Consider the following 23,639-nt stretch of genomic DNA (forward strand, 5'->3'; position numbering starts at 1 on the left):
CCAGCACGCACGCACCGCCAGCACGCACACACTGCCAGCACGCACACACTCCCAGCACGCACACACTGCCAGCACGCACACACTCCCAGCACGCACACACTGCCTGCACGCACACACTCCCTGCACGCACACACTCCCAGCATGCACACACTCCCAGCATGCACACACCGCCAGCATGCACACACCGCCAGCATGCACACACCGCCAGCATGCACACACCTCCAGCATGAACACATCGCCAGCATGCACACACCTCCAGCCTGCACACACTGCCAGCATGCACACACTGCCAGCATGCACACACCGCCAGCATGCACATACCGCCAGCATGCACACACCGCCAGCACGCACACACTCCCAGCATGCACACACTCCCAGCGTGCCTCTCACCGGTGCAATGATGAGTGAAGACGTCAGGCCGGGAGAATGCATGCCACATCTTCCCATTCACGCAAACTCCGAATCCTCACATTCATACAAACATCATACGAACTTCAAATCTTCATGTGAATGCGTACAGACTTCAAATCTTCGCATTTATACAAACTTCAGATACTCAAATTCATTCAAACTTCATACAAACTTTGAATCTTCAAATTCATGCAAACTTTGTACAAATTTCCAGTCTTCAAATTCATATAAACTTCCTACAAACTTCAAATCTTCACATTCATACAAACTTCAAATCTTCAAATTCATACAAAATTCATACAAACTTCAAATCTTCATACAAACTTGATGAAAACTTCAAATCTTCACATTCATATGAAATTCAGATATTCAAATTCATTGAAACTTCATACAAACTTTGAATCTTCAAATTCATGCAAACTTTGTACAAATTTCCAATCTTCAAATTCATGTAAACTTCCTACAAACTTCAAATCTTCACATTCATACAAATTTCAAATCTTCAAATTCGTACAAACTTCATATAAGCATCAAATCTTCAAATTCATACAAACCTCAAATCTTTAAATTCATAAAAACTTCATGCAAACTTCAAATCTTCACATTCACACAAAACTTCATACAAACTTCAAACTTTCAAATTCATGCAAATTTCAAACCACCATGACGTGTCCTGTAAGAAGAGGGAAGGTGGAGGTTTGGGAGGGCTCCTGCCCTGGGAGGCCCGGGAGTGCCAGTACCACCCTGTCTGTCGATCTGGAGGCAGTGAGACAGGTGCTGTGCAGGTCCAGTATGCTGTATGCTGATGATCTGGCACTTTTCTGTAGCAGGGAAGTTAAAATTCAATAAAAGAGTTTATTTAGAAAAATGAAAGATGCCAGGCCCATTTTTGGGGTTATGGTTATGTAAGTGCAGAAATTCCAGGAAACTCCTAAATAAAAGCATGGTCTAGAGAAGAGATGATGTAATTCCATCCCAGCACTGTGCGGGTATTAGGCAGTAACGTCAGGATAAAGCAGAGCCCAGCCTGGGGCGGGCAGCAGAAGGATGGGAGGATGCTCATGCTCGGGGTGACCCTGCAGGGCCTGGGTGGGTCCAGGAGCAGCTGTGACTGCCACTCCTTTACTGAAGTCCTGGCCAGGTGTACTGGCCTGGGCTCGCTTCCTGGGAGGGCAGAGGGGCTGGGGAGGAAGTATACCCCCGACATCTGAGGCCCGGCTCCCGAGCTGTGTGCCATGTGGGGCTTTCCTGGGTGCAGGGACTGTCGCAGGGGCAATTCTTTTCCTTCCATGAAGCAGCCCGGAGCCCTCTTGAGAGGAAGAAGAGGCAGGACTGCTGCTGCGGGCATGGGAAGGTGAACCGCAGCTGCCCTGGCTCCAGGGGCAGGTGGGCACACTGAGAGTCTGGGCATGTGGTCAGAGGCCATGTCCCAGGGGCTCCAGTGACCCTCTTAGCACCCATGGCCTCACTCTTCCTCCTCTGTTTCAGGTGGTTGGCCTCCTGGGCTCCTGGGTCCCCTGGCAGCCCATCTCTCACCCATACTCCCCACCTCGGCTGTGGGGGCTCCCTCTGCGTCCACACCCATTCCTGTCAACAGCCTGGCAACCATCCTGCTGTGGGAACAAGCACGTCCTGCGTGACTGGATTCTCACAGTGCTTCAAAAACCGCCAGGAGCAGCGAGTGCGGGTCCTCGCTGGGTTTATGAACTCGGAATTGCATTTCCAAGAAGCATCTTAGGCCGGTAATAGCCCTGCCGTGGAAACACTCCCGAGCTCTCTGGCCACGGCTGTTTTAATGCTGCAGTTTATCAAAGAGTTTCTAATTAGGCAGTGCTCCCTTCCTGTGCAGTATTATGCCTGGGTCCTAATCCTACGAATTAAGTGGTTAATCGTGAAAAATGCCTCGTTGTCCTCTGCGATACTTTAATTCTGGTCTCTATAGGCCTTTTTAAGAGAGAAAGAGGTATTATATAATACTGATGTAGAAGAATGCGGTTGGAGCTCCAGTGTGGAATAGAATAACGAAGGTGTGCTTCTTGAAAAGACTACTTCTCGGTTAAAAGCTTCCCATTTTAAAAAATCAATGAGGCTCCAATTATGCTACATTATTATCTGTAGATCACTCAGTATTGTCCAGAACCGTGGGAGTGCATAAGCAAGAATGGGGGGCTCTGCTTCCACTTCCATGTTTTACAGGTGGGGAAACTGAGACACAGAGACATTGCCTGCTCCAGGTTCATAGCTGTTCAGTCCAGGTCCTATGCCTCCAGTGGGCAGCATGCTGCACGAGGGAGGGGGAAGCTTCCATCAGCAGCCCTCAGCTCCCGCTTCATCCATGAAGGGAGCGGTCAGCGAGCATGAGTTGGTATCTGGGCTGCCTCCTGGGGCTTCATGCCTTTTAAAAAACTTCCATACTGTATCCTCCCCTGCTGTGCATGAGGATGCAGAATGATACTAGTTGGGATTATACGGCAGAGAATTCTTACCGAAGAGAAAACACAGAATTAACAATGAGCACTGGCTGGCCTGCAGTCTGCTGGACTTCTGCCTCGCAGCTCACACACTCTCCAGACCAGCAAGAGCAAGATCTGCCCCTCTCCCTGGGAGTGGGCATTCAACAGAACCTGTGAGCTGCCTGAGCTGTGCGTCAGTCATCTCCGCGAGAATGTGTTCGGAGCCCTGGTCACGGGTAACAACGTCGGAGCCCGGTCTGCAGGTGGCTGGTGGAGCTTCGGCAGGATGCGGGGCCTGGAGGGTTCCGTGCCCGGGAGGAAGAGTCCCCTTTGCATCCAGCAGTCCCTGCGCCCATGACTGCCCTGGTCTGACTTCCATGAACTTCAGGTTTTACTAGTCTCCGTTTAGGATGTAAAGGGATATTTATAAAATAAGATGCAGGCAGGGTGCTGGGTGCCAAGGGGCAAAGATGGTGGGGCACAATCCTACCCTCAGGTCTTACCACCAGCCTGGAGGGCACTGGTCTGCTCTGGAGCCTCGGTTTTTCAGACATGTGGTTAGATGCTTGCTCCTCACTCTCTTCCTCCCCTTCTCAGGGATGTGCTTTTATCCTCGTTCTCTCCTCCTGCCTCCAGCGCACTTGAGGCCTGGCCAGACCCACTGATTGCTTGGTTATGCCTCTCAAACTGGGGACAGGTGGAGGGGGGCAGAGTGCGCCTGCCCCTCGCCTCCTGGACTTCCCAGGGCGCTGCCTCCTGGGAGGGACCTCAGAGGTCACCCTGTTCCCTCCTTCACTTTCTAGACCAGGAAACAGAGGATCCCAGCTTCCTGTTGCTTGCAGATAAAGTGAATTTTAGGCTGGGCCTTGTGGCACTGCCCCCAGACTCCGGGGCAGGGTAAGAAAGCGCTGCTCTGAGAATCGGAGCCTGGTACGGGGCCCAGCCTCTCAACCCCAGACCTGCCTTTGACACTGTGCTTCAGGGCCAGGGCCTGCAGGTGCATTCTTACATACTCCACTGTCCTTATGTCAGCAACTGCTGAAATTCCAAAACTACAACGTGACTTTCTCTTTTAGAAAAACATCGACTTGTCCAAGACTCGGAAGCCCTAGAGGAATGCGGCCTGGTGCCATGGGACAAAGGCCACGCAGAGGCAGGCGGCGGCACCCTGGCGGTCGGGGTGGAGGAGGGGATCGGTCTCCTGAGGCCACCCTCATGCTGGACATCAAGTATTCCCTCCAATGCCTGTGTCACCAGCCCTAGGGACACAGAGACGTGGCCTCAGGTGCTTTCAGTATGAGCCCTATGGGATTAAATTCCCTACATGACTGATGAGGCAGGAGTGAGGTTAGAAGGCCATCCTGACAGGTCCCCTTGTGGGAAGCCTGGCAGGCTCTCCTCCCTGCACCTGTATTCCTCAGCGCCAGACACTTTTGCCAGGTAAGCACTCCTGCAGGGTACCAGCCGCCCACCAGATGGTTCCCAGCTCCTCATCCCCGGCCCAGGAAAGAGAACAAAAGCCCAGTATCCCTGATGCAGCTTTCTCAGTCTCCAGCCAATTACCACCAAGAGCCCAAGAAGCTATTAGCTATAAATTCTTTCCTTATGCAGAGTGGCCAGGGACTTGTCCAGGGTCCCTCCTGGGCAGCTAGGCTCAAGGTTTAGCTTAGAGTGACCTTTTCTTCATTGTAGTGTAAAAAGCACATCCTCGGTGTAATTTCATCTGCTAGCGATGCGTGGGATGCCTGTGAGAGCGTGTGGGTGCCAAGAACACGTGCCAGCCGCAGGTCTGCCTCGGCGTACCTGACCTCACCGGGGTTTTAGGAATATTCACACACAGCTCCCAAAAAGGGAACTCCTCTCAAGTCACTGGCTGCTCCTCTCCCTTGGAGCAGACCACCCCGCCTCTCCGAGTGTACCTTTGCTTCGCAATGCCCTTCTTTGCTTACTCTCACTCTGAATTTGCTCTCAAATTCTTTTGTGTGACGAAGTCAAGAACCTGAACCCCCTTACCGACGGCACTAAGGTGTATAACACTTTTACAACCTGAAAATGAACGCACGGCAGCTAAATGAAAGTGGCTGGATTGCGGGATCCACGCTCCGACCCTGACTGATTTTCTTGGGCTGTTTTTAACAGCAGTGGCTCTGTCGCTGCAGCATGAACACAAGCTAGCACGGCCCCTGACTACTCACGAGAGCGGTAAGCAGTATCAGGGTGTCTTTCCTCTTTCCCATGCCTGAGATGTTTATTAGAAGGGGAGAGAGAAGGGAGAAGGAAGAAGCACATGTTTGTGCTGAGAGGACCCATCCATCACTTTAATTCAAGTCAGAATTTAAAAGTATCTCACAAAGTTCTTGTTGTTGGATCCAGAGATCTGCGTTATTGGGCATTTCAGTCTTGACATTTGCAAAGGGCAAAGGTAGAAAATGCTGTGAAGGCAATCAACTGCTGCTTGATATTCCAAGTGGGGTGACTAACCTTTTCAAATAATAGAGGAAGTTGCGGGTGAGAAGGTGAACTTTGATCTTTGGAAGCACGGGTTCTGGTAATGCATCTCTTTACCTTTGACTTGCCTTCTTTATAAATACCTTGAGGTGCTGGGTTTTGATAATGAAGAAATGTCTTGCAGCACTTACGAGCAAGACCCCACATGTCACTGCGGGGCGTTCTGGCTACAACCATGGCAGCCGTGTGACGCCCTGTCATCCTGCCTGGCTGCACGAGCTGTTCCAACCGCAGAAACACTCTTGGGGGCTGGAGTGAGCGCAGTCTGCACCCTGACCAGAGCTTTCCAAGAAGGGATCTTACTCCAGCCTGCTGCCGGGCGTGGGGCACACCTGCCTCAGTCCCCCCGACTTCATCCCACTTGCTTTCTCTCATGCCATGGCGCTGTTGCTGACATGGATGCATCAGCTCAGCTGCACCTGCCTCAGCCACTCCAGCGGCTCATGGCTGCTGGGTCTCCAGGGACACGAGGCACAGTAAGCACTGTTCAAACAGGACAGTCCTCAGCATAAAGAGGACACTAGGCCGGGCTTGGTGGCTCACGCCTGTAATCCAAGCACTTTGGAGGCCAAGGTGGGCGGATCACCCAAGGTCGGGAGTTCAAGACCAGCCTGACCAACATGGTGAAACCCCGTCTTTGAAAAAAAATTTAAAAAAAAGAATAAAAAAAAAAGAGGACACTAGACATGATTTAAAAAATGTCATTTTTGAAATATGTTTTTATTGACCAACAAATTGATCACATTACTGAATCTATAAAACAGCTCTATGAATAAATGAATCTCAAAAATAAAATCCTTGTTAAAAATTTTTGTGTTCATCACAGCAAAATAATCTTTATATTGGCTATCCGAATGCTGAAAAAATAGCCAAGCAGATTATTCTCGATACATATATTCATATACTATACTTTAACATGTTGCTGAGCCATTTCTCCTTTCATGAAATTTATATTTTATTTTCATGCTTTTAATCTCTTCATAAAATTCCAATCTTCTTTAAATTTTTGCTTTATCATTAATAAATTTGAAATTAGAGGCACCTTCAGTGGACTCTTCCCTGCTGCCCGTCGTATGTTAGAGAAAACCTTCTCTCTGATGAAGCCGAGGTAGCAAGTAAGCGCAGCATAATTTCTGCTAAATGGAGGATAATCTTAATTCTATTTTTCATATATAAATGTGTAAATATTTCAGGCCAAATGTTTCCATAGATACTATCTTTATGCCTCCATTCAGAGTACATTTTTTTGGCAAAGATAAGATAAAACTTGTCAAATAAATTGTGTCTATTTATGGTTCTTTCGAATCTCTCACCATATTTAGATCATGAAAAACTGTAAGACTTCTCAATTTAATTCCATTCTGGTACAGAGTATAAATTTATCCAATTAAAAATAGGTGCTCCCTCGAAGGATTTTTCCCACAAATTGAGATATACTATAGCAAAGCCACACAATTTCAAAATTAAACCTTATACATGGCTAGAGCTTTCACCAAGTTAATGTGTTCAGTTTCTTCTTTGATTTTATTCCATTTACATTTAACATAATTACCAATAAAGTCTAATTACTTGCTTTCCATTTGTCCCATCTGTTTTGCTCTCTTTATTAATTTTTTTAAATTAATAAAGGGCTTTTTTAGTTATTGCATTTTATTGGATATTTAAGTATACATTTTTGTATTTTTCTTTAAGATGTCACCTAGAGATTGCAACATGCATCCTTGATTTATTAGATCCACCTAGAAGTAGTGCATTTATCACCAACACAAGTGTGGCAGCCATGGTGCTCCGAGGGTTCTCTTGGTGCTCAGGGAACTCACTGCCAGGAAAGCAGCTGGGTATATGTTCTAGCTATGCACCTGCAGACACGCCACAGTGTCACGCCAAGGCTCTGGTCCCCTCCCCAGGCTGTTCCCAGTCACTGATGGAGCAGGCAGGAGTGCAGCGGTAGGTCATTCCTGCCCACAGTGTTCCTTTGCCTGGTGCTCCCTTGCAGCCTGGCGGAGACCACAGTCTGAGGCCCTTCCTGCCCAGTCCTTCATCCTTTTTTCTCTTCTTTCACACGTGTCAGATCAGCATGATGGTCTGAGGGTTCCACCTACCCATCCTCCTTCCCTCCCCTCTGTCCTTCACAGGTATACCCCCAATACATCTTTTGTAAGTCTCACTTGTTTTTTTAAATCTGCGTCTTGGTGCCAGATCTGAGGAATTTAATTCCATTCATTCCTCTCTGCCTTTTTGCTACTCTGTATTGTATTAGCCCATTTTCATACTGCTATGGAGAAATACCCAAGACTGGGTAATTTATAAAGAAAAAGAGGTTTAATGAACTCACAGTTCCACATGGCTGGGGAGGCCTCACACTCATGGTGGAAGGTGAAGGAGGAGCAAAGATATGTCTTATGTGAAGGTAGGCCTGAGAGCATGTGCAGGGGAACTGCCCTTCATAAAACCACCAGATCTCATAAGACATCCTGTCAGGAGAACAGCACGGGAAAACCCACCCTATGATTCAATTACCTCCTACCGGACCCCTCCCATGACATGTGGGGGTTATGGGAGCTACAATTCAAGATAAGATTTGGGTAGGGACACAGCCAAAACATAGCATGTATTTTGCAAGCTTGGCAAACATAGTTGCTATTGTTGCTTTGCACAACTAACTTCTCTAATATTGGTACACATATTTTCTCTTTCTCCAGCTGTGCCTTCCTTTTGCCATTCCAATTTCCAGTTAGAGTTGTTTTTCTGCAATCTGAAGAACTTCCTTCTTGACGTGCAGACTGATGGCAATTCATTCTCTTTGCCTTTGTTTGTCTGAAAGTGGTGTTGTTTTTGCCTTCATTTTTTCTAAATGTAGATTTCTAGGTTGGCAGGATCCCCCTCCACCCTTTTATTTCAAAATATCATTGCACTTTTTTCCGACCGCCATTAGACCTTTACTGTTATTGTTCCACATCTTTCATGCTCTGTTTGGCTCTTTACTTTTTCTCTTTCATTTCTCTGTTTCATCTTGGATATTTTCTATTAATTTATCTTCAATCTACCAACTCTGTTCTCAGCAGCGTCCAGGCTATTTTTAAATCCATTGAATGGCTTTCTCATTTTGGATATTGTGTTTTTTCTGTTCTTGTCTGTTTGACTTTTATAGATTTTTAATCCCTGTTGAAATTCTCTGTCTTCCATTTTGTATATCTCCCCCTGACACTTAACATATTAATCATAGTTATTTTTAAAACGTTATCTGCTAACTCTGATATCTGAATCACCAGTGAATCTGATTTTCTTGTCTGTGAGTAAAAAATTATAGAGGAAGGCATTCTTTTCCCCTGAAGAGTTTAACATTTCCAGTTTGCTCTCCCATATTTCAATAATTATATCCCTTCCAGTTTCTTCCTGATATAGTTTCTCCTCAGTATCTTAAATTAGTTAATTAGAAAAACAATTTTTTTTTTAGCTTTTATGATTGTTATTGGCAGGAAAATCAGAGAAATAGAAGCTACTTCATCATGACTGAAACTAAAGTCTTTTTCTTTCTGTAAGTTAAGTTTCAATGCCTTCCTCTTTATGGCTTTGTTTTCAATAATTGTACTTGCTTGAGTCTTCAAAAGCTTGAGTTCTCTGACGCTCCAGTTAGTTAACACTTCAAGCAAAGATTTCAAGATGTGTTTTATAATATATCGTTGATAGCATTGCAGGACACTTACAGAACTCACATATTCCTAAAATTAAATTTATGATGGGTAATAAGAGATGTATTTCTACCATATGTATATTTATACAACATCAGTGTAACCATAAAACAATCATTCCATCTGTGTGTGTGTGTGTGTGTGTGTCTATCTGTGAGTTTGAATGGGTCACAGGGTGTCTGGATTAAACACTGTTTCTGGGTGTGTCTGAGGTGTATCCAGATAGGATTAGCATTTGAATTGGTGAATTCAGTACAGTAGATTTTCTTCCCAAATGTGGGTGGGCATTATCCAATCTGTTGAGAGCCTGAATAGAACAAAAATTGGAGGAAGGAGAAATTTGCCCCCATCTTCCTGCCTCATTGCTTGATCTAGGAAAGCTCATTTAACCTTCTCCTGCCCTTGAAGAGGTTAACATCACTATCCTAGCTCTCAGGCCTTCTTTCTCAGCACAATACGTCCAGAACTTTCCTGTGTCTGTAGCTTGCAGACACAGATTGTAATGCTTCTCAGCCTCCATAATCACTTGAGCTAATTCCATAATAAATCTCTCTTCCTCTCTCTTTCTCTACACATACAAACACACACACACACACACACACACACATCTATCTATCTATCTATCTATCTACCTATCTATCTATCCATCATCTATCTATCTACTGTTGTTTCTGTTTCTTTGGAGAGCCTTAAGTTAATGCATGCATACATACTTTACATACATCGTCATTCTTCAGTATCCACAAGGGATTGGTTCTAGTCCCTCTGTCTCTGGTAGATACCAGACTTAAAGGATACTCAAGTCCTTTATAGTCAGACCTCCATATCTGCAGGTCCCACATTGGAAGATATGAAGGATTGACTCTCTCTCTCTATGTCTCTCTTTCCCTCTCTCTCTCCCTACACACACACACACACACACACACACACACACACACACAATTATATATATATAAATATACATAATTTAAAAACTTGATGGCTGTGACTTCTATTTCAGTTGGTAGACTATCATAGCTTGCTTGACAAAGTTACGAATTGTATTTTCACCACCCTGGTTTCCATCCTGCCGTGGCTTGAATGTGTTCCCCAAAGTTCATGTGCTAGGTCACATCACAAGGTCACTGCCCTCATAAGTGAACGAATGCTGTTATGGACAGAGTGGGCTCCTGATGAGATGATGAAATTGGCCCTCTTCCCTTCTCTCTCTCACACACACATGTGCTCCTTTGTTCCTCCGTCTCCACTAAGGGATGCTGCAGCAAGAAAGCCCTCACCAGATACCAATCCCTTGGACCTCCCAGCCTCTGGAACTGTAAGAAATCAATCCCTGTTCTCTAAAAATTACCCAGCCCACATGTTCTATAATGGCAGCACAGAAGGGCTAAGACATGTCCCGAGGCTCCTTAGTTTAGTGAGAACATTACCATAGTGCTGTATTCCACCAAACTTTCTATTTGTGTTATCACTGCAAAACAACTTCATCTCAGTGTTGAATGGTATGACTGAACTGCATTTACAATAATATCAGATGTTTCAGTTTCAAGAGGATAAATTCTTCAAGGCCCTGCTTTGATTCCTTGAATTAAATTTGGCAAATTGGAACCCTTTATTGGAATTAACATAGTGGGTTTGCTGTTTGCGGCATCTCATGATGCTGGTCGAGTAACTGAAGAACTGGCCTCTCGGAAGGCCTGTGAAGTCCCCCTTCTGTTACCAGGACCCACACGTGAGCAGCTCTGGCCTCATTCTTCATGTGTGCGCACGGAAGCGTAGAATTTGAAGTGAGCAAAATTAATTTAGAGCAAGAATGAATTGATCTAAATAAAAAGTCATGCTTCATAGAATATATGTAAATGTGCCTTCTGTATCTGCATGTGTTACATTGTGATTTTTGGTCACAGTTTTTTATGAATAACAACTAAGTTTTTAAAGTTGATGCTGATACATTTTCAGCACATTCGTGTCTTCTGCTTTTTATAAGTTCAGGATTGTCACCGTGGCCCACAGTGAATGCTGTATGTCAATAAACATTTCATGCGGCTTACACGCACGCATTCAGCATCGCTGAGAGATGAATGCCATAGAATGTTGCATTAAAAACAGGAAAGTTTTTAATTTTGTACTTTTTAACGCTTTAAGTGCTGAACGTTTTATCAAATGATAAATTAATTACCTGTATTCAACAGCGGCAAAGCCACCGAAGCAGAGTCTCTGACTCACGAGGCTTGCGCTTCTCTGCAAATGTGCATTCATTTCCAGAGCTGCCCGAACAGCCTACCGCAGACTGGAGCACCTAAAACAAAGGAAATTAAATCTCTCACAGTTCACGGGGCCAGAAGCCTGAGATGGAGGTGTGAGCAGAGCTGGCTCCCTCCAGAGGCCATGAGGGTGCGTTCCTTTCTCCCTCCTCTCCTCCCACCGTGGCAAGCCTGGGAGTTCCTTGGCTTGTGGATGCACCCCTCTCACTTCTGCCTTCATCTTTACATGGATTTCTTTCCTGTGTGTTTGCTTTGTGTGTTTACGTGGATTTCCTTCCTGTGTGTGACCCTGTCACACACACACCTTGATAGACGTCCACCTGGCTTTTGACACGGGACCCCCCTCACCCCGGGCCCCCACTCCGCCTCATGCCACCCACTCCAGGTGCTGGTCCAGCTGCAGTCAGGTGTCCTCGGCTTCTGCTTGTCTAGAAGGGGACCTGGAAGCATCCCAAGGGCACGCGACGGATGTCCTGCCATAGCTAGGCCCCCGCTCTGGTGGGAAGAGAAGAGGCAAAGGAGAGCGTGCTCACTGTTCCGGTGACCCCTTCCCCGTCACCAGCATGGCCTCGGGTCTCACCACCTTTCAGGGGACTTTTAAGGCATTGTCATCTCCTTACCCCTGGGTTGGGATTCGCTGAGTGGACTCCCTTTCCTGGGGGGGAAGCTGTAGGCCTCGGGGTTAGTTCCAGAGAGCCCCTCCGCTGGGCTACTTGGCGTTTGGACTCTTCATCAGGGAGAAAGCCTGTGCCCTCCAGAAAGCCGAACCCGAGCATCAGGCTTTGGTGCTAACTTTGAGGGAGGGGGCAGGCCAGGATGCAGGGAGGGAGGGAGCCACACTCAGGCAGGTGATGGAGCTGGTCCCCGGCGAGTACAAGGCTGCCCAGCCTCCTGGGAGAGACTGACCCCTGAGAAGCGCTGCAGATCAGTGGGGAGGAGCCTGTCCATGGGCGCCACATTCTGCCGGCCAGAAGATGACCCCCGCCTGTGGCACACAGGGCCACATGTGGCCCAGGGCATCTGTTATTCCAGCATGGACAGGGGTGGGGTGTGGGGGATCCTGGGATACAGCTGATCTGGGGGTAGGCAGTGTCTGAGGGGCATAAGGGGTAAGCTGCTGCCTCCAGACCAGTGAGAAGAAAGAGGTCAGAGAGAAGAGCCTGGGGAGGCAAGGCCATAAGCAGAGCTGGCCAGCACGAGGCCGATGAGCTTCTCCTCTGGTCTGCACTTGACCAAAAGATGGCGTGAACTCAAAACAGGGCTCTGAGAAAGGGCCGGGGCAGCACACAGGCTGCTTTGATGTGAGGTCTGGGGGTATTGCTGAGATCACCTGCAGGAGTCGGCTTCAGCCGTTCCAGGAGAGCAGGCCTGGGACAGAGGTGCTGCCTCCGGAGGTCCTGTCCCCAAGATCCCAGCTGACATGGATGCTGTGTGGCCAGGGCAGGGCCTGGCGGCTGGGCCCCAGGAGAAATGCTTGGAACCCGCCATGGCCCAGCCCCTGGCAGATGGTACAGACTCAGCCCAACACCGTGTGCTGCGGATGAGTCCCTGGGGCACGGGGACGCAGGCCCTCAGCCACACAGACCCATCCGCTCCTGCTTCCATCCGCTCTGAGGGTCCCACCTGTCCTGTCACCTCAGTGCCTGCCATAAAGACCGGGCTTGATAACGTGCCCCGGGACATCGAGATGCCACCACCTCAACACTCTAGCACCATGTCACGGGGGTCGGAGGGCTTGGGCTGGAGCACAGGGACGTGGGGACACGGGGCGGTCACTCCCCTTTCCCTCCCAAGATGGGTGCTGACGGTGGCTGGTGTGGGAGCCCAGACGATGCCTCCCGGCTCACTCCACTGTGCGCTTTCCAGCCTATCACAAATGCCATCAAAGAAGCAATTTTCTTCCTCCTTTACCATGAGAAGGGAGGTCAGGCCCAGCCTCCATACGGGAAATGTGTTCCATGCCGACTGACTCCAAGTCACAGTGCGGGCCTGCAGCCAACCGTGGACCCGATTACCTGGCAGCCTGAGGCCAATTTTCTGCAAGGGTGAGCCCATTCACACCGTGGTGCCCAGGCCTGGGGGGATGCTGGCGGGAGGCTGGGGAGGTATCTGGGTTTCACCTCCACTCCTGGGAGCAGGTAGTGTCCAGGCCTTCCCAGGTCACACCCCAGGCAGCAGGCGTGACCCATCAGGGCCTGCTTCGTGGTGAGTGCTGCACCAGGCCCCCAGATCACTGAATCCTGCTGCCAGTCCTGTAAGGAGGGAGCAGGACCTCAGGCCTGCCTGTTCCTGCTCGGGGAGCCTGAGGCCCGAGAGGGCGTGGCTTGCCCCAGACCACCCAGGTTAGAGCGGAAGTGGGGCTGCTTGCCTAGTCTAGTCAGTAGGGGCTTTGGCTCTGGGATCGGGGGCTTGAGTCCAAATCCAGGTCTTCCCTCCATGGCACCAGGACCTCAGGGGCAATTCCATCTCTCCTGGGCCCAGGCTCCTCACCTGGGACTCCCTGGTCATGGATACCCTCCCAGGGCAGCTTGAGCCCTGCTGATGGTGGCTCTCTGGGGCCGGCTCCACTTCCAAGCTCTCCTTCTGACACGGCACCCCTCAAGGCTCACGCAGCCCGTCAAGCTCATGTTCATGATCCAGGCAGGCTCCCAGCAGATTTAGGCGTCTGTTAGCCGCCTCCAAGGCTGTGAACAATCCATGTAAACCCCTCCACAGAAGTGCATGGAAACCACCCATAGAAGCACCAAGCTCACTCTGGCTCAGCTCAACCGCACGGCAGCAGCCATTCCCCCATTCATTTGCTCAGTAAGTATTTGTTCAGAGCCGGACACCCCAGAAAGGCCCCCAAACACATCACCCTCTCACCTGCTGTCCTCACCCTCAACTTAGACTTAGGAAACTGAGGCCCAGGAATGCCCGGGCATTCCCTGGGCTCCACGATGTCCTAGATTGAATTTGAACCTCAGTCCTAGCAATGCTTGAAGAGCACCCATCACTGTGGTGGCACAGACCCTGGATGGAGTCTCAGCTCCCAAGAGGAGACTCGGGCCAGGGTAGGCCAGGTAGGGGCCTGCACCTTCCTTTCTGCACCCGATGCATGCTTCCCATTTGCTCCCACTTCTCCCAGGTGCAGGCAGAAGTTTCTCTGGCCTGAGTGAGAACCCAAAAACGCTCCCCAGGACTTCTGGATGCATAGCTGAGATCAGGAGGAAGTGGACAAAGGAGCCAGGTTTGTGGCACCAGGCTTCTCTCCTCCTGTGCACGGCATCCAGACAGCAAAAGGGAATCCACATGGAGCCCCCGGCAAGCAGGTGCAGCCTCAGGCAAGGCAGTGTGGGCTGGGGAGGGGGCTGAGCCCGGCTGCTCGGGGTCTTGTCTCCATCTGCAACCTGCCCTCACCCGGGGACACAGAACTCCCACTGGCCGGACTTCGAGCTCCCCAGCCAAACAAGAAGGGGGCAGCTATTCTGTAAAGAAATTTAATGGGTCATTGAGGACGCTGTACCTGCAGATTGATATTTACGGAAGGAACAGGGAGACCCAAGGCAGCCTGTGTGGCTGTCGAGGTCCGTGAGCAAAGCTGTACCCAAGGTCCTCTTTCCAGCCCCCACCAGTCCCCTCCCTGCCTCAGCTGGCGTTTCCTTTGCCCCTTCCTTCAAAATACCCGTGAGGCTAGGTTGTCCATGCCTGTATTTCAGAAAACCCACCACACAAAGGAAAGAGGCAGAAAAATGCAGCTCTGACCCTGCAGGAAATGAACGAAACGCAGGGAGAGGGATGAAAACCCTGAAGCCAGAATTCCCGTCCTCTGAGGAACAGGGGGGTGGAGCCGGCCCCGACCCAGAACAGGTGCCATGCATGGATGCAGCGGAGGGCAAGAGCAGCCCCTAGAAAGACGCGCTTGCCAAGGCTGTGAAACTGAGCCACAGAAGTCTTGGCGGAGAAAGCTGATGAAATCTTCCAGAAGGTCAGATGGAAAGATGAAATGGAAAACATAGGAACAGAGGAGAGGAACTGAATTCTCTGGAGAAGGAATGAGCCCCCAAGTCACTCAGCAAGGAAGGCCCCAGCTGGACGCTGGGCTGCAGTCCGCTGCTCGCTGGCGGCCCTGACCCTGAGGGCTCCCTCCTTGGGAGGGCACCTGGTCCCACTGGCCTTGGGTGGTGGCCTTGTGATTCATCATCTTTCTTTTCTGCCCCGGGCTGTCTTGTCCTCCCTGCTAGAACCAAGGGCTGACAGGGTATTGATTCTTTTGTAAGCGAATCTCACAGCAGTTTCATTCACTCCAAATTCTAAAGGTGTGGATGTGGAATAACAGGAAGGTCACCACCGAACGGGGCAGCGGCATGCGCGGGGACTCCGGGCTGTCTGCCGGCTCCTGAGGCACGTCCCTGTCACCGCTGCTGCTGCGGCCAATTCCTGTCCCTGAGCATTCCAGCTCAGGGAATGCTGGACTGAAGGGGAATGGGTCCAGGGCCCCCTTAAAACCGTGACGCTGTAACCCAGTTGCCACCAGGGGCCTTGCCTCCGCTGATTTTGTGTCTCATCTTTTAGGATTTTACTAGGGCGTTTAAATCAAGCTGCTTGCAAACTTGTCAGCCACGATGCAAGAAAGAAAAGCGCCCTCCCGTGATGAAAGAGCTATGGCCTGTGATCAACGTGGAGGCTGAGGCTCCGGTGGCTTTAAAACTGGGGACAGGCAACGCTGAGTGAAGAAGATCTGCAGTTGCTTCCCATCCTCACAGCCCCCCGTGCGTTTCTGAAAAATTAACAAGGCTAATGTTCTCCATCTAGAAAGCTGCGTTTCCCTCACGCCAGCGCTTTCTCAGAAGCTTTCTGCATGGCAATCAAAGGGTAATGGGAGCCATGTGCTGTTTAAGGAGCAGCAATGGCATCTCCGTGCTGTCCCCGTGACCGTGACGGTGGCTGAAGGAAATAAATGCACGCTTTCCTTCTGGGAATTTGACTTTCCGGCTTTATTCACACGGTGCCCATTTCAGGAGGGCTTTGTGGCTTTGAGTCTAGACATGAGACGGACGAGTTGGTCCTGCACATGGTTGGCGCACTGTCGCAGAAGCCCGTGGGCTCTGCACCTACCCACTTTCCAGGGAGCCTCTGCGTGACATCCTTCCCACTGCCTCCGAAGGGCGATCTGGCTTCAGAGTCACGTGGCTGATGGGTTCAACTGCTCTTCCAAAGGCAGCTTTTCCCTTCTGCTCATGCACAAAACCCAGTGTCTTTTCTTGGGCAGGGAGCCTCCGAAGATGGGTCCTCTCTTTTCAGGGTGGCCGGGTGGCAGCATTCAGGTGCTTCTTAGGGGCTTGGGAGGTGGAAGGAACAGGGAACGCCTCCCTTCGTGAACAGCTGAGAAAACTGAAATCGTAGGGAGATCAGCCCTGGACCCAGCAGTTCTCACCCCCTGTTCCTCCTCTGCCACTCTTCCCTCCTTCTCTTGCCCACATCAGAGCTCACACTGGCTCCCAACTTCCCCCCATTCCCACCTGGTTCTGCGCACGGCACATCTAAAACCCAAGACTCACTGGTCTTGTCCCTGGTGTTGCAAGGGTCCCAGGCGCATGCTCCTGCCCTACGGGAGGTTTCCTTCTCCCTCTTCCCTCTGCTTCCATGTTGGGTCGGTCGATGCCACCTTGTACCCAGCCTCCTCTTCTTTCCCTGCTTCTGGTTCCACGGGTGACCCGTTCTCCCCAAACTTGGCTCCCCACACAGCAGAACTAATCTCCCAAACCACCACCTTCATCGTGCCCACACTCCTGCAGTGGCCGAGAATCCCTCCCGAGGACACCAAGTAACTAGCGAGGTGAACAGTATTCTCCCCCAAATCATGTCTTCCCAGCACCTCAGAATGTGAGCTTATTTGGAAGCAGGGTCTTGAAGATGTGATTAGTTAAGGGTCTTGAGATGGAATCATCCTGGATTTAGAGTGGTTCTGAGTCTAATAACCAGTGTCCTCATAAGGAGAGGACAGACAAGACACGGATGTGACGATGGGGGCAGAGACTGGGGTGACGTGTTCACAAGCCAGGGAATGCCGGCAGCCACCAGGAGCCAGAGCGAGGCATGGCGCAGGTTCCCTAGAGCTTCCGAAAGAACCAGCCCTGGGGATACCTTCATGTCTGACTTGTGTCCCCCAGAACCATAGAGAACTCCACTTCTATTGTTTTAAAAGCCCCCTGCTTTGTGGTACTTTGCTATAGCGGTCCGGGGAAACTAACACTGGGTACTTAGGCTGAACTAGAAAGCTGAGATCTGCACCGGCTAGCCTAGGCCATTCGTGTGCAGGCCTTGGGGACTTAGGCCTGTGCCCCCTTGGCACCATCCCGCCTGTGATGGCATCCTGGCTCAGCCGGGGGTCACAGCCCCCTCCTCCGCAGGAGCCTGCAGACGCCCACAGCAAACCGGCCTACACGGAACTGTGGGTGTCATTCCTCCTTTGAGGACCCCAAGTTTTGCTTTCAGCCTGGCCCCTTCTCTGGCACAAGGCCCTCATTTTACACTCCTGTGGGGACTCCCCGCCTCGGAGACTCTGTGACAGTTATGCCCTCCCTCCATGCCAGCGCCACTCCCTGTCCCATGGGTCCTGGAAGAGGAAATAATGCAAACACAGCCTGCCGGACACTCCCGGGTCAGCGCTGTGCTGAGCATCGCTGGGACATGTGTCTTTGACTTTACCCTGAAAGCATGGAAGGCTCCTCTCAGCCATTCACGCTTAGGGTGAGGAAACACCTGTTATACGGGAAGCCCTGAAGCCTGACAGAAACAAACCGCTGTCCCTGCAGCCCCGGGAATCAAGGGGCTGAGACCCCAGCTTCCTTCTCCTCCACGTTTAATGGTGTTTCATCTTCTCGGATGGCCCGCGATCGCTCTGGCTTGATGTCTTGATAGAAAAGGTGACTAAGAGCCCTAACGGATCTCAGCAGTAGGGCAGGGACCTTCCCGTCTGGTGAGCCTGTGGCTGAGGCTGGAGCTGGAGCTGCCTCCATGCAGGGCCACGTCTTTGATCAGTACCCGAGCTTGAAGGTAGGAGTCTTTGCAGGGGTGGTGCCCACGCTGCAGCCGGCAGGCTGGGCCAGCAAGGGCCTCCCGGCTCAGTGGACACTTCCTGTTAAATTGAGCAAATGGGCCTTGAGTGTGAGGAAAACTAATGGGAACCAAAGAACCGCGACTGTGACTTACAGCTCCAGTGGTGCGGATGCTTCTCGTCTCTGCAGACGAAATACGTCTTCGGGAAGCCCGTGCCTGGCACTCACTCCTGGCCCTACATGGCTGTAAACGCATTGCGCGGATTAACTCATCTCATCCTTCCAATGACTGTCCTGCAGGGAGGAAGGACGCTGATCCTCATTTTACAAACAGGGAAACTGAGGCACAGAGGGTTAAAGCAATTCGCCTGTAGCAGTGGCAGAGCTGGGGTTGGATACAGGCAGTCCAAACCTGAAGTCCCACCCCTCACCCTGGGCTTGGCACTGGGATGTTAAGCGACTCCACACAGAGTTGGGGCAGCTGGGGACGTACCTGCAGGACAGAGGCAGCTCTCCTCTACCAGACAGTGGGACGCAAGCTGCTGTGACAGATACCCCAGAACCCTCAGCAGCTCAGTGCAATGAGGTGCGGTTCTGGCTACCATCAAGTCCAGCCAGCAGCGGCCGAGCTCCAGGCACAGATGAAGATGCTGCCAACTTGAACTCCTGGCTTCTGAGATCTCCCTGAGTGTGGACATCCGCCAGCAGTGGATGGAGCAGAGGAGGAGGGCATATGGGAGGAGAGAGGGTGGAGAAGGGGTGCTTTGGTGGAGACAGGAGGTGACTATAGGCCAGGCTTGGTGTGGTGCTCATGGCTGCTACTCACACTCTAGTGGCTAGAATGAGTCACCCAACCACTCTGACCCTCAGACAGGGCTGGGGATTATGGCTTGGGGGGCTTGGTGACTGACTAGGAGGGGTTCTGGTTTTCAGCTCCATGTACCTGAGGCTGGTGGTGCTCACACCTTAGCTTCCAGCTGTCTCCTGTCCCCTCCCTGCATTGCCAGTCTGGGCCAGGCCAGTAGCATGGAACTGTGCAGAGGGCATTTTAGGGGAAGAAGACCCTCTCCCGGGTCTGTGCAGTGGGACCTTGAGGTCACTGCTTTCTGCAGTGGAGGGGGAGATTCAGAGCCACCTCTCTCAGCTTTTCTTTGGTGGGCTGTGGGGCACTCAATTCCCTTTGATTCCCTGCTCCTTACTTTCCCTGTGAGATGGGGTAAGATGTCATGACTCAGTTTGAGATGTGGTATGAGCCAGGCCGTTAGGGTAGGCACAAGCTCCAACCCTTTCACCAGTATGCCATGCAGTTGGGCAGATGAAGCCAAAACCCAACAAATAAAACGTTCCTTTGCTGTTGTCCCTGTGTCCTCCTGGGGACTTTGAAAGGAAGAGTACTGCCCAGAAATAACAATAACGATCATGGTAAACAAACCTGATTGAGGGTTTCACTGCCAGAGGGTGTTCTGAAAACCTGACATGTGCCGATTTATCCGCCTAACAATCATATCATAAATATTAATACTGTCAAACTAAGGTAGATTTGTTCATATAGCTAGTAAGCTTCATGGAGGAGCTTTAAACTCAGACAGTCTGACTGTAGGCCCCACACTCTGACTGTGATTTCCTTGAGCCCCTGAAAATGACATTATTCAATAGCAAAAATGTTGCTGTCTTACTCCTACCAATTACACTAACAAAGTAGTATTTTTTGGTTTACGCTGCCCCTGTGAAATGACATTCTCTTGACTACTTCTGGAAGCCCCAGGTGTCTGCTATATGGTGTCTCTCCTTGTTTCTGGAGGCAGCCATGAATCTCCAGCAGTCAGGGATGGTTTGATCCCTCTGTCCCTCCTGACCATCTGGAGAAGATAATCTGGAGATTGTCTGGTCTGTGAAGGTTCATGGAGTTCTGGAAAGTGTACAGGAGAATAAGTCTCAGAGTAAGAGAGGAGGGGACAGTCAGCATGAAAGTCCCCAGATGACCAGGGTACAGGATGCAGCAGGAAGCCTAGGCATCTTGGTTGTTTAATGTCTAGAGAGTCACAAACAGGCAGATTGCCTGCTGAATCTAAATTTTAGGCACATTTTGACTGGCTGAGCTTTATTTTTTAGAGTTTAGACTGATTGTACACATTTAATATTCTGGAAATCCTGGTTTCTCTTTATAAACCAGAATATCTGGCCACATTGGGTTCAACATTCCCCAGGACCATAAGCAGGGTTCACATGGCTCTTTGGGTGGGGGCTGTGTACTTCCAGTCCCTGCTGACTGGGCCACATCCAGTTGTTGACGCCAATTGGCCAGCCCCATCCCTGCAGACATTATGATTTGGGCCCTTTGCTTTAGGGGGAACCAGGTCCTGAAAACTGCTTGGGGAGGGGGTGGTTCTCAAATTTCTAATATAGATTAATGCAGTTGAATGTTTGTGATCAGTCTCTCCTAGATTTAATCAATAACATGAAGTCACATGTAATTACGTGGGTCCTACTTTACAGTCACAAAAGATCAGCTGTTTTTAGAAATTGTGAAAACGTATACCTTAAGAGTATATTTTTATGAAAAAGGTAGTTCCAGGAGTTCGTGTCCCATTTTACACCTGCAGTTAACTACGTCCTGCAGGCTCACAACCGCTTCTCAGGGGACATTGATAAAAACAGTATGGGACGACCCCCCCTTCAAATGTGTGCTCTAGGGGAGGGTCGTGGGGGTGTCCACACTTGTAAGGTGGACAGAGTTCAGAACAGCATTTGCCCTACCAAAGCATTTTTCAGGTGACATAAGGTCCACGGCTGTTTTCTCTAAACTGGTCCCTTCACTGTGTTTCAGGTCTATTTATAGCCCGGGAAATGCTGATGAGGTCAGCTCTCACAGGTGGGGCTGGAGGTTGAGAAAGCACTTTTCCACCTACGAGGGAATCTGAGCCTCCCAACACGTGTCAATGAGAGAGAACAGTTTCCACCTGAGACTCCTGGACAGGGGTGGGGGTTGGGTGGTGAGCGCTGAGCTCTGGCCACTGTCCGAGGGCAGCTGCAGGTGGGGTTCTACCTCCTACCTCTGCAGCTGTGACCCCGAGGGACCAAGTGACATGACTGAGAAAGCCCAGGTGGCAGGGAGCCCAGGCCCCCTGCTCTCAGTCCCTCAGAAGCCAGTGGCTCAGCTCCCCTCCCGCAGGGGCAGTTCTGCTCCAGGCTATCTTCGAGCGGGACCTGAATTGAGTGAGACCGTTAAGGCCGCCTTGAACTGGGTTATAACGTCTGCTGCCTCACTGCCAATGCCAGGCCAGGATGTCATCGAGGATGATGCTGACTCTGGGCTTTGTGTCTGACATGGCCGGACCAAGTGATCGCAAAAGGCCGACTTCCATGCGCACCCTCCACCGTGGGCTGGGTCTCTGTAATGACGTGGACAGTGCTGCAGTGAGCAGCAATCCAATGCATCTTCTGACAGGCCCGGCAGTGACCCTGCATGCCGTCTGTCCAAATCCGGATGGTGGCAGCTGTCAACCGAGACTGTGCAGTCTGCCTCTGCCTGTATGCTTCACTCTGAGGGGGCGTGCCAGGGCCCCCATGCAGGCCAGACCTCTGCAGAGCCCAGCCCCAGCTGGCAGGGGTGTGCATGGTACAGAGTCCCCTGGCCACGGCAGTGGGCAGCGTCTCCTGGCACCAAGGCGGCTGCGCCTGTGGTTTCTTATCCCTCCTCATTCCGTCGCTGGTGTTGCAGGTGATTTATTTGCTGTTTGGCAGAACTCTGTAGCTCGTAGGAAATGGAACTTAGCTGTTATGTTTGGGGAGGGAAGGACATGTACTTCCTGCTACACAAACTGGAGTCTTCCATCTGCCCGTGGGCTGCGTTGGAGCCACGGCCTGGCCCTCACCCTCTCACCTTCTTCATGGTCTTTGCCGGGAGACGGTGGCCACAGCCTTCCCAAGTCCCAAGTTCATGAAAACAACCCACAGTAAGAGCTACTTGCATTAAACATGAACCCAGATTCGCTGTCATCTGACATTAGAAATCTGAATTCAGAGATTTCCTGATGTGACAAGGAAAAGACGAGGCTCTCGTGTGCGTGCTGTTCTCCGTTCCCGCGGGACACGTGAGGATTCACAGGTGTGTCTTCTCGTGAATGACTTGGTGTTTGGGATGAGCAACAGCAACCTTGGCTGGGAGGATGGAGCTGAGAGTCAAGAGACATCAGGGAGGCCTCGAGGGCAGGAGGGTGGCCGGAGCTGCCTCGTGGTCCCGAAGGTGCTCGAGTGTGGTGAGCTGCCCTCCGTGGTGTGCAGGAGAAAGGGAGGGTGCAGGTGGGCGCGGCTGGAAGCCACGGGGCTGTTTGATGCTGAATGTCACCCTCCCTGGGTGGCATGAGATGTTTGGGGAGCACAGGCCCCAAAGGCACCCTGGGCCCCACTCCACAGCCTGGCACATGTGCAGTCAGCACTAGCCCCGCGCACCTCTCTCCCCAGCACCCGGGGCACAACATTACCAACAGGCTGAACCTCAGAGCCGGGGCTCACTGGTACCTGGATTGAGGATGTGTCAGGCAGACTTTGCCGAGCCACCGTCCAGCCCAGGATGGGAGACAGCCGTCTCCTGGCTCCACCCAAGACACCGCACTGTGCCAGACCTGACCGTGACCCTCAGCATGCTGGGCCCAGGCTGCCACCAGGATGGAGAGCGACTCAGGAAGGCAGGCTGCCCCCGGCCATCGAGACCCAGTCACTGCTTCAGGGGAGGCGGGCAGTGGCCCTGGAGGAGAGGGCAGGGAACAGAGTGTGGACCAAGGACGCCAGCGGGACGGGGCGGGAGGTGGGACTGCCTGTGAGCCCAGGTTCCCCGCCTGGAACCTGCAGCTCGGCCTCATTGGATTGTGCTTACAAAACACACACTAAAGAAGAAGTGACCAGCAGGGGCTGCAGGGGTGGGGACCCCAAGCACGGAGCATGGGCGCCAGCGCTCACAGGTCAAAGGCCCACAGCGCTGGCCTGGCACCTGCTTAGGTTTGAATATTCACCTCCTGCCCATGAAAAGTGCCACCAGGAGGGACAGAGCACACGCCAGCAGTGCCTGGGGCTGAGGGTGGAGCCAGGGGCTGACAGCAAGCAGGCTCGAGAGGATTGGGGGCGATGAAAGTGTTCTAAGCCTGGAGTGCGGTGAGGGCTTCACAGACCTGTAAGTTCACTGAAAAGCATGCGATTGTATGTTTGCTCTTGCTGGGTGAATTTTACGGCATGTAAATTATACCTCAATAAAGCTTTAAAAATCACACTGCTGAG

The sequence above is a fragment of the Cebus imitator genome, unplaced genomic scaffold, assembly GCF_001604975.1.
Source record: "Cebus imitator isolate Cc_AM_T3 unplaced genomic scaffold, Cebus_imitator-1.0 Scaffold680, whole genome shotgun sequence".
Taxonomy (NCBI): Eukaryota; Metazoa; Chordata; class Mammalia; order Primates; family Cebidae; genus Cebus; species Cebus imitator.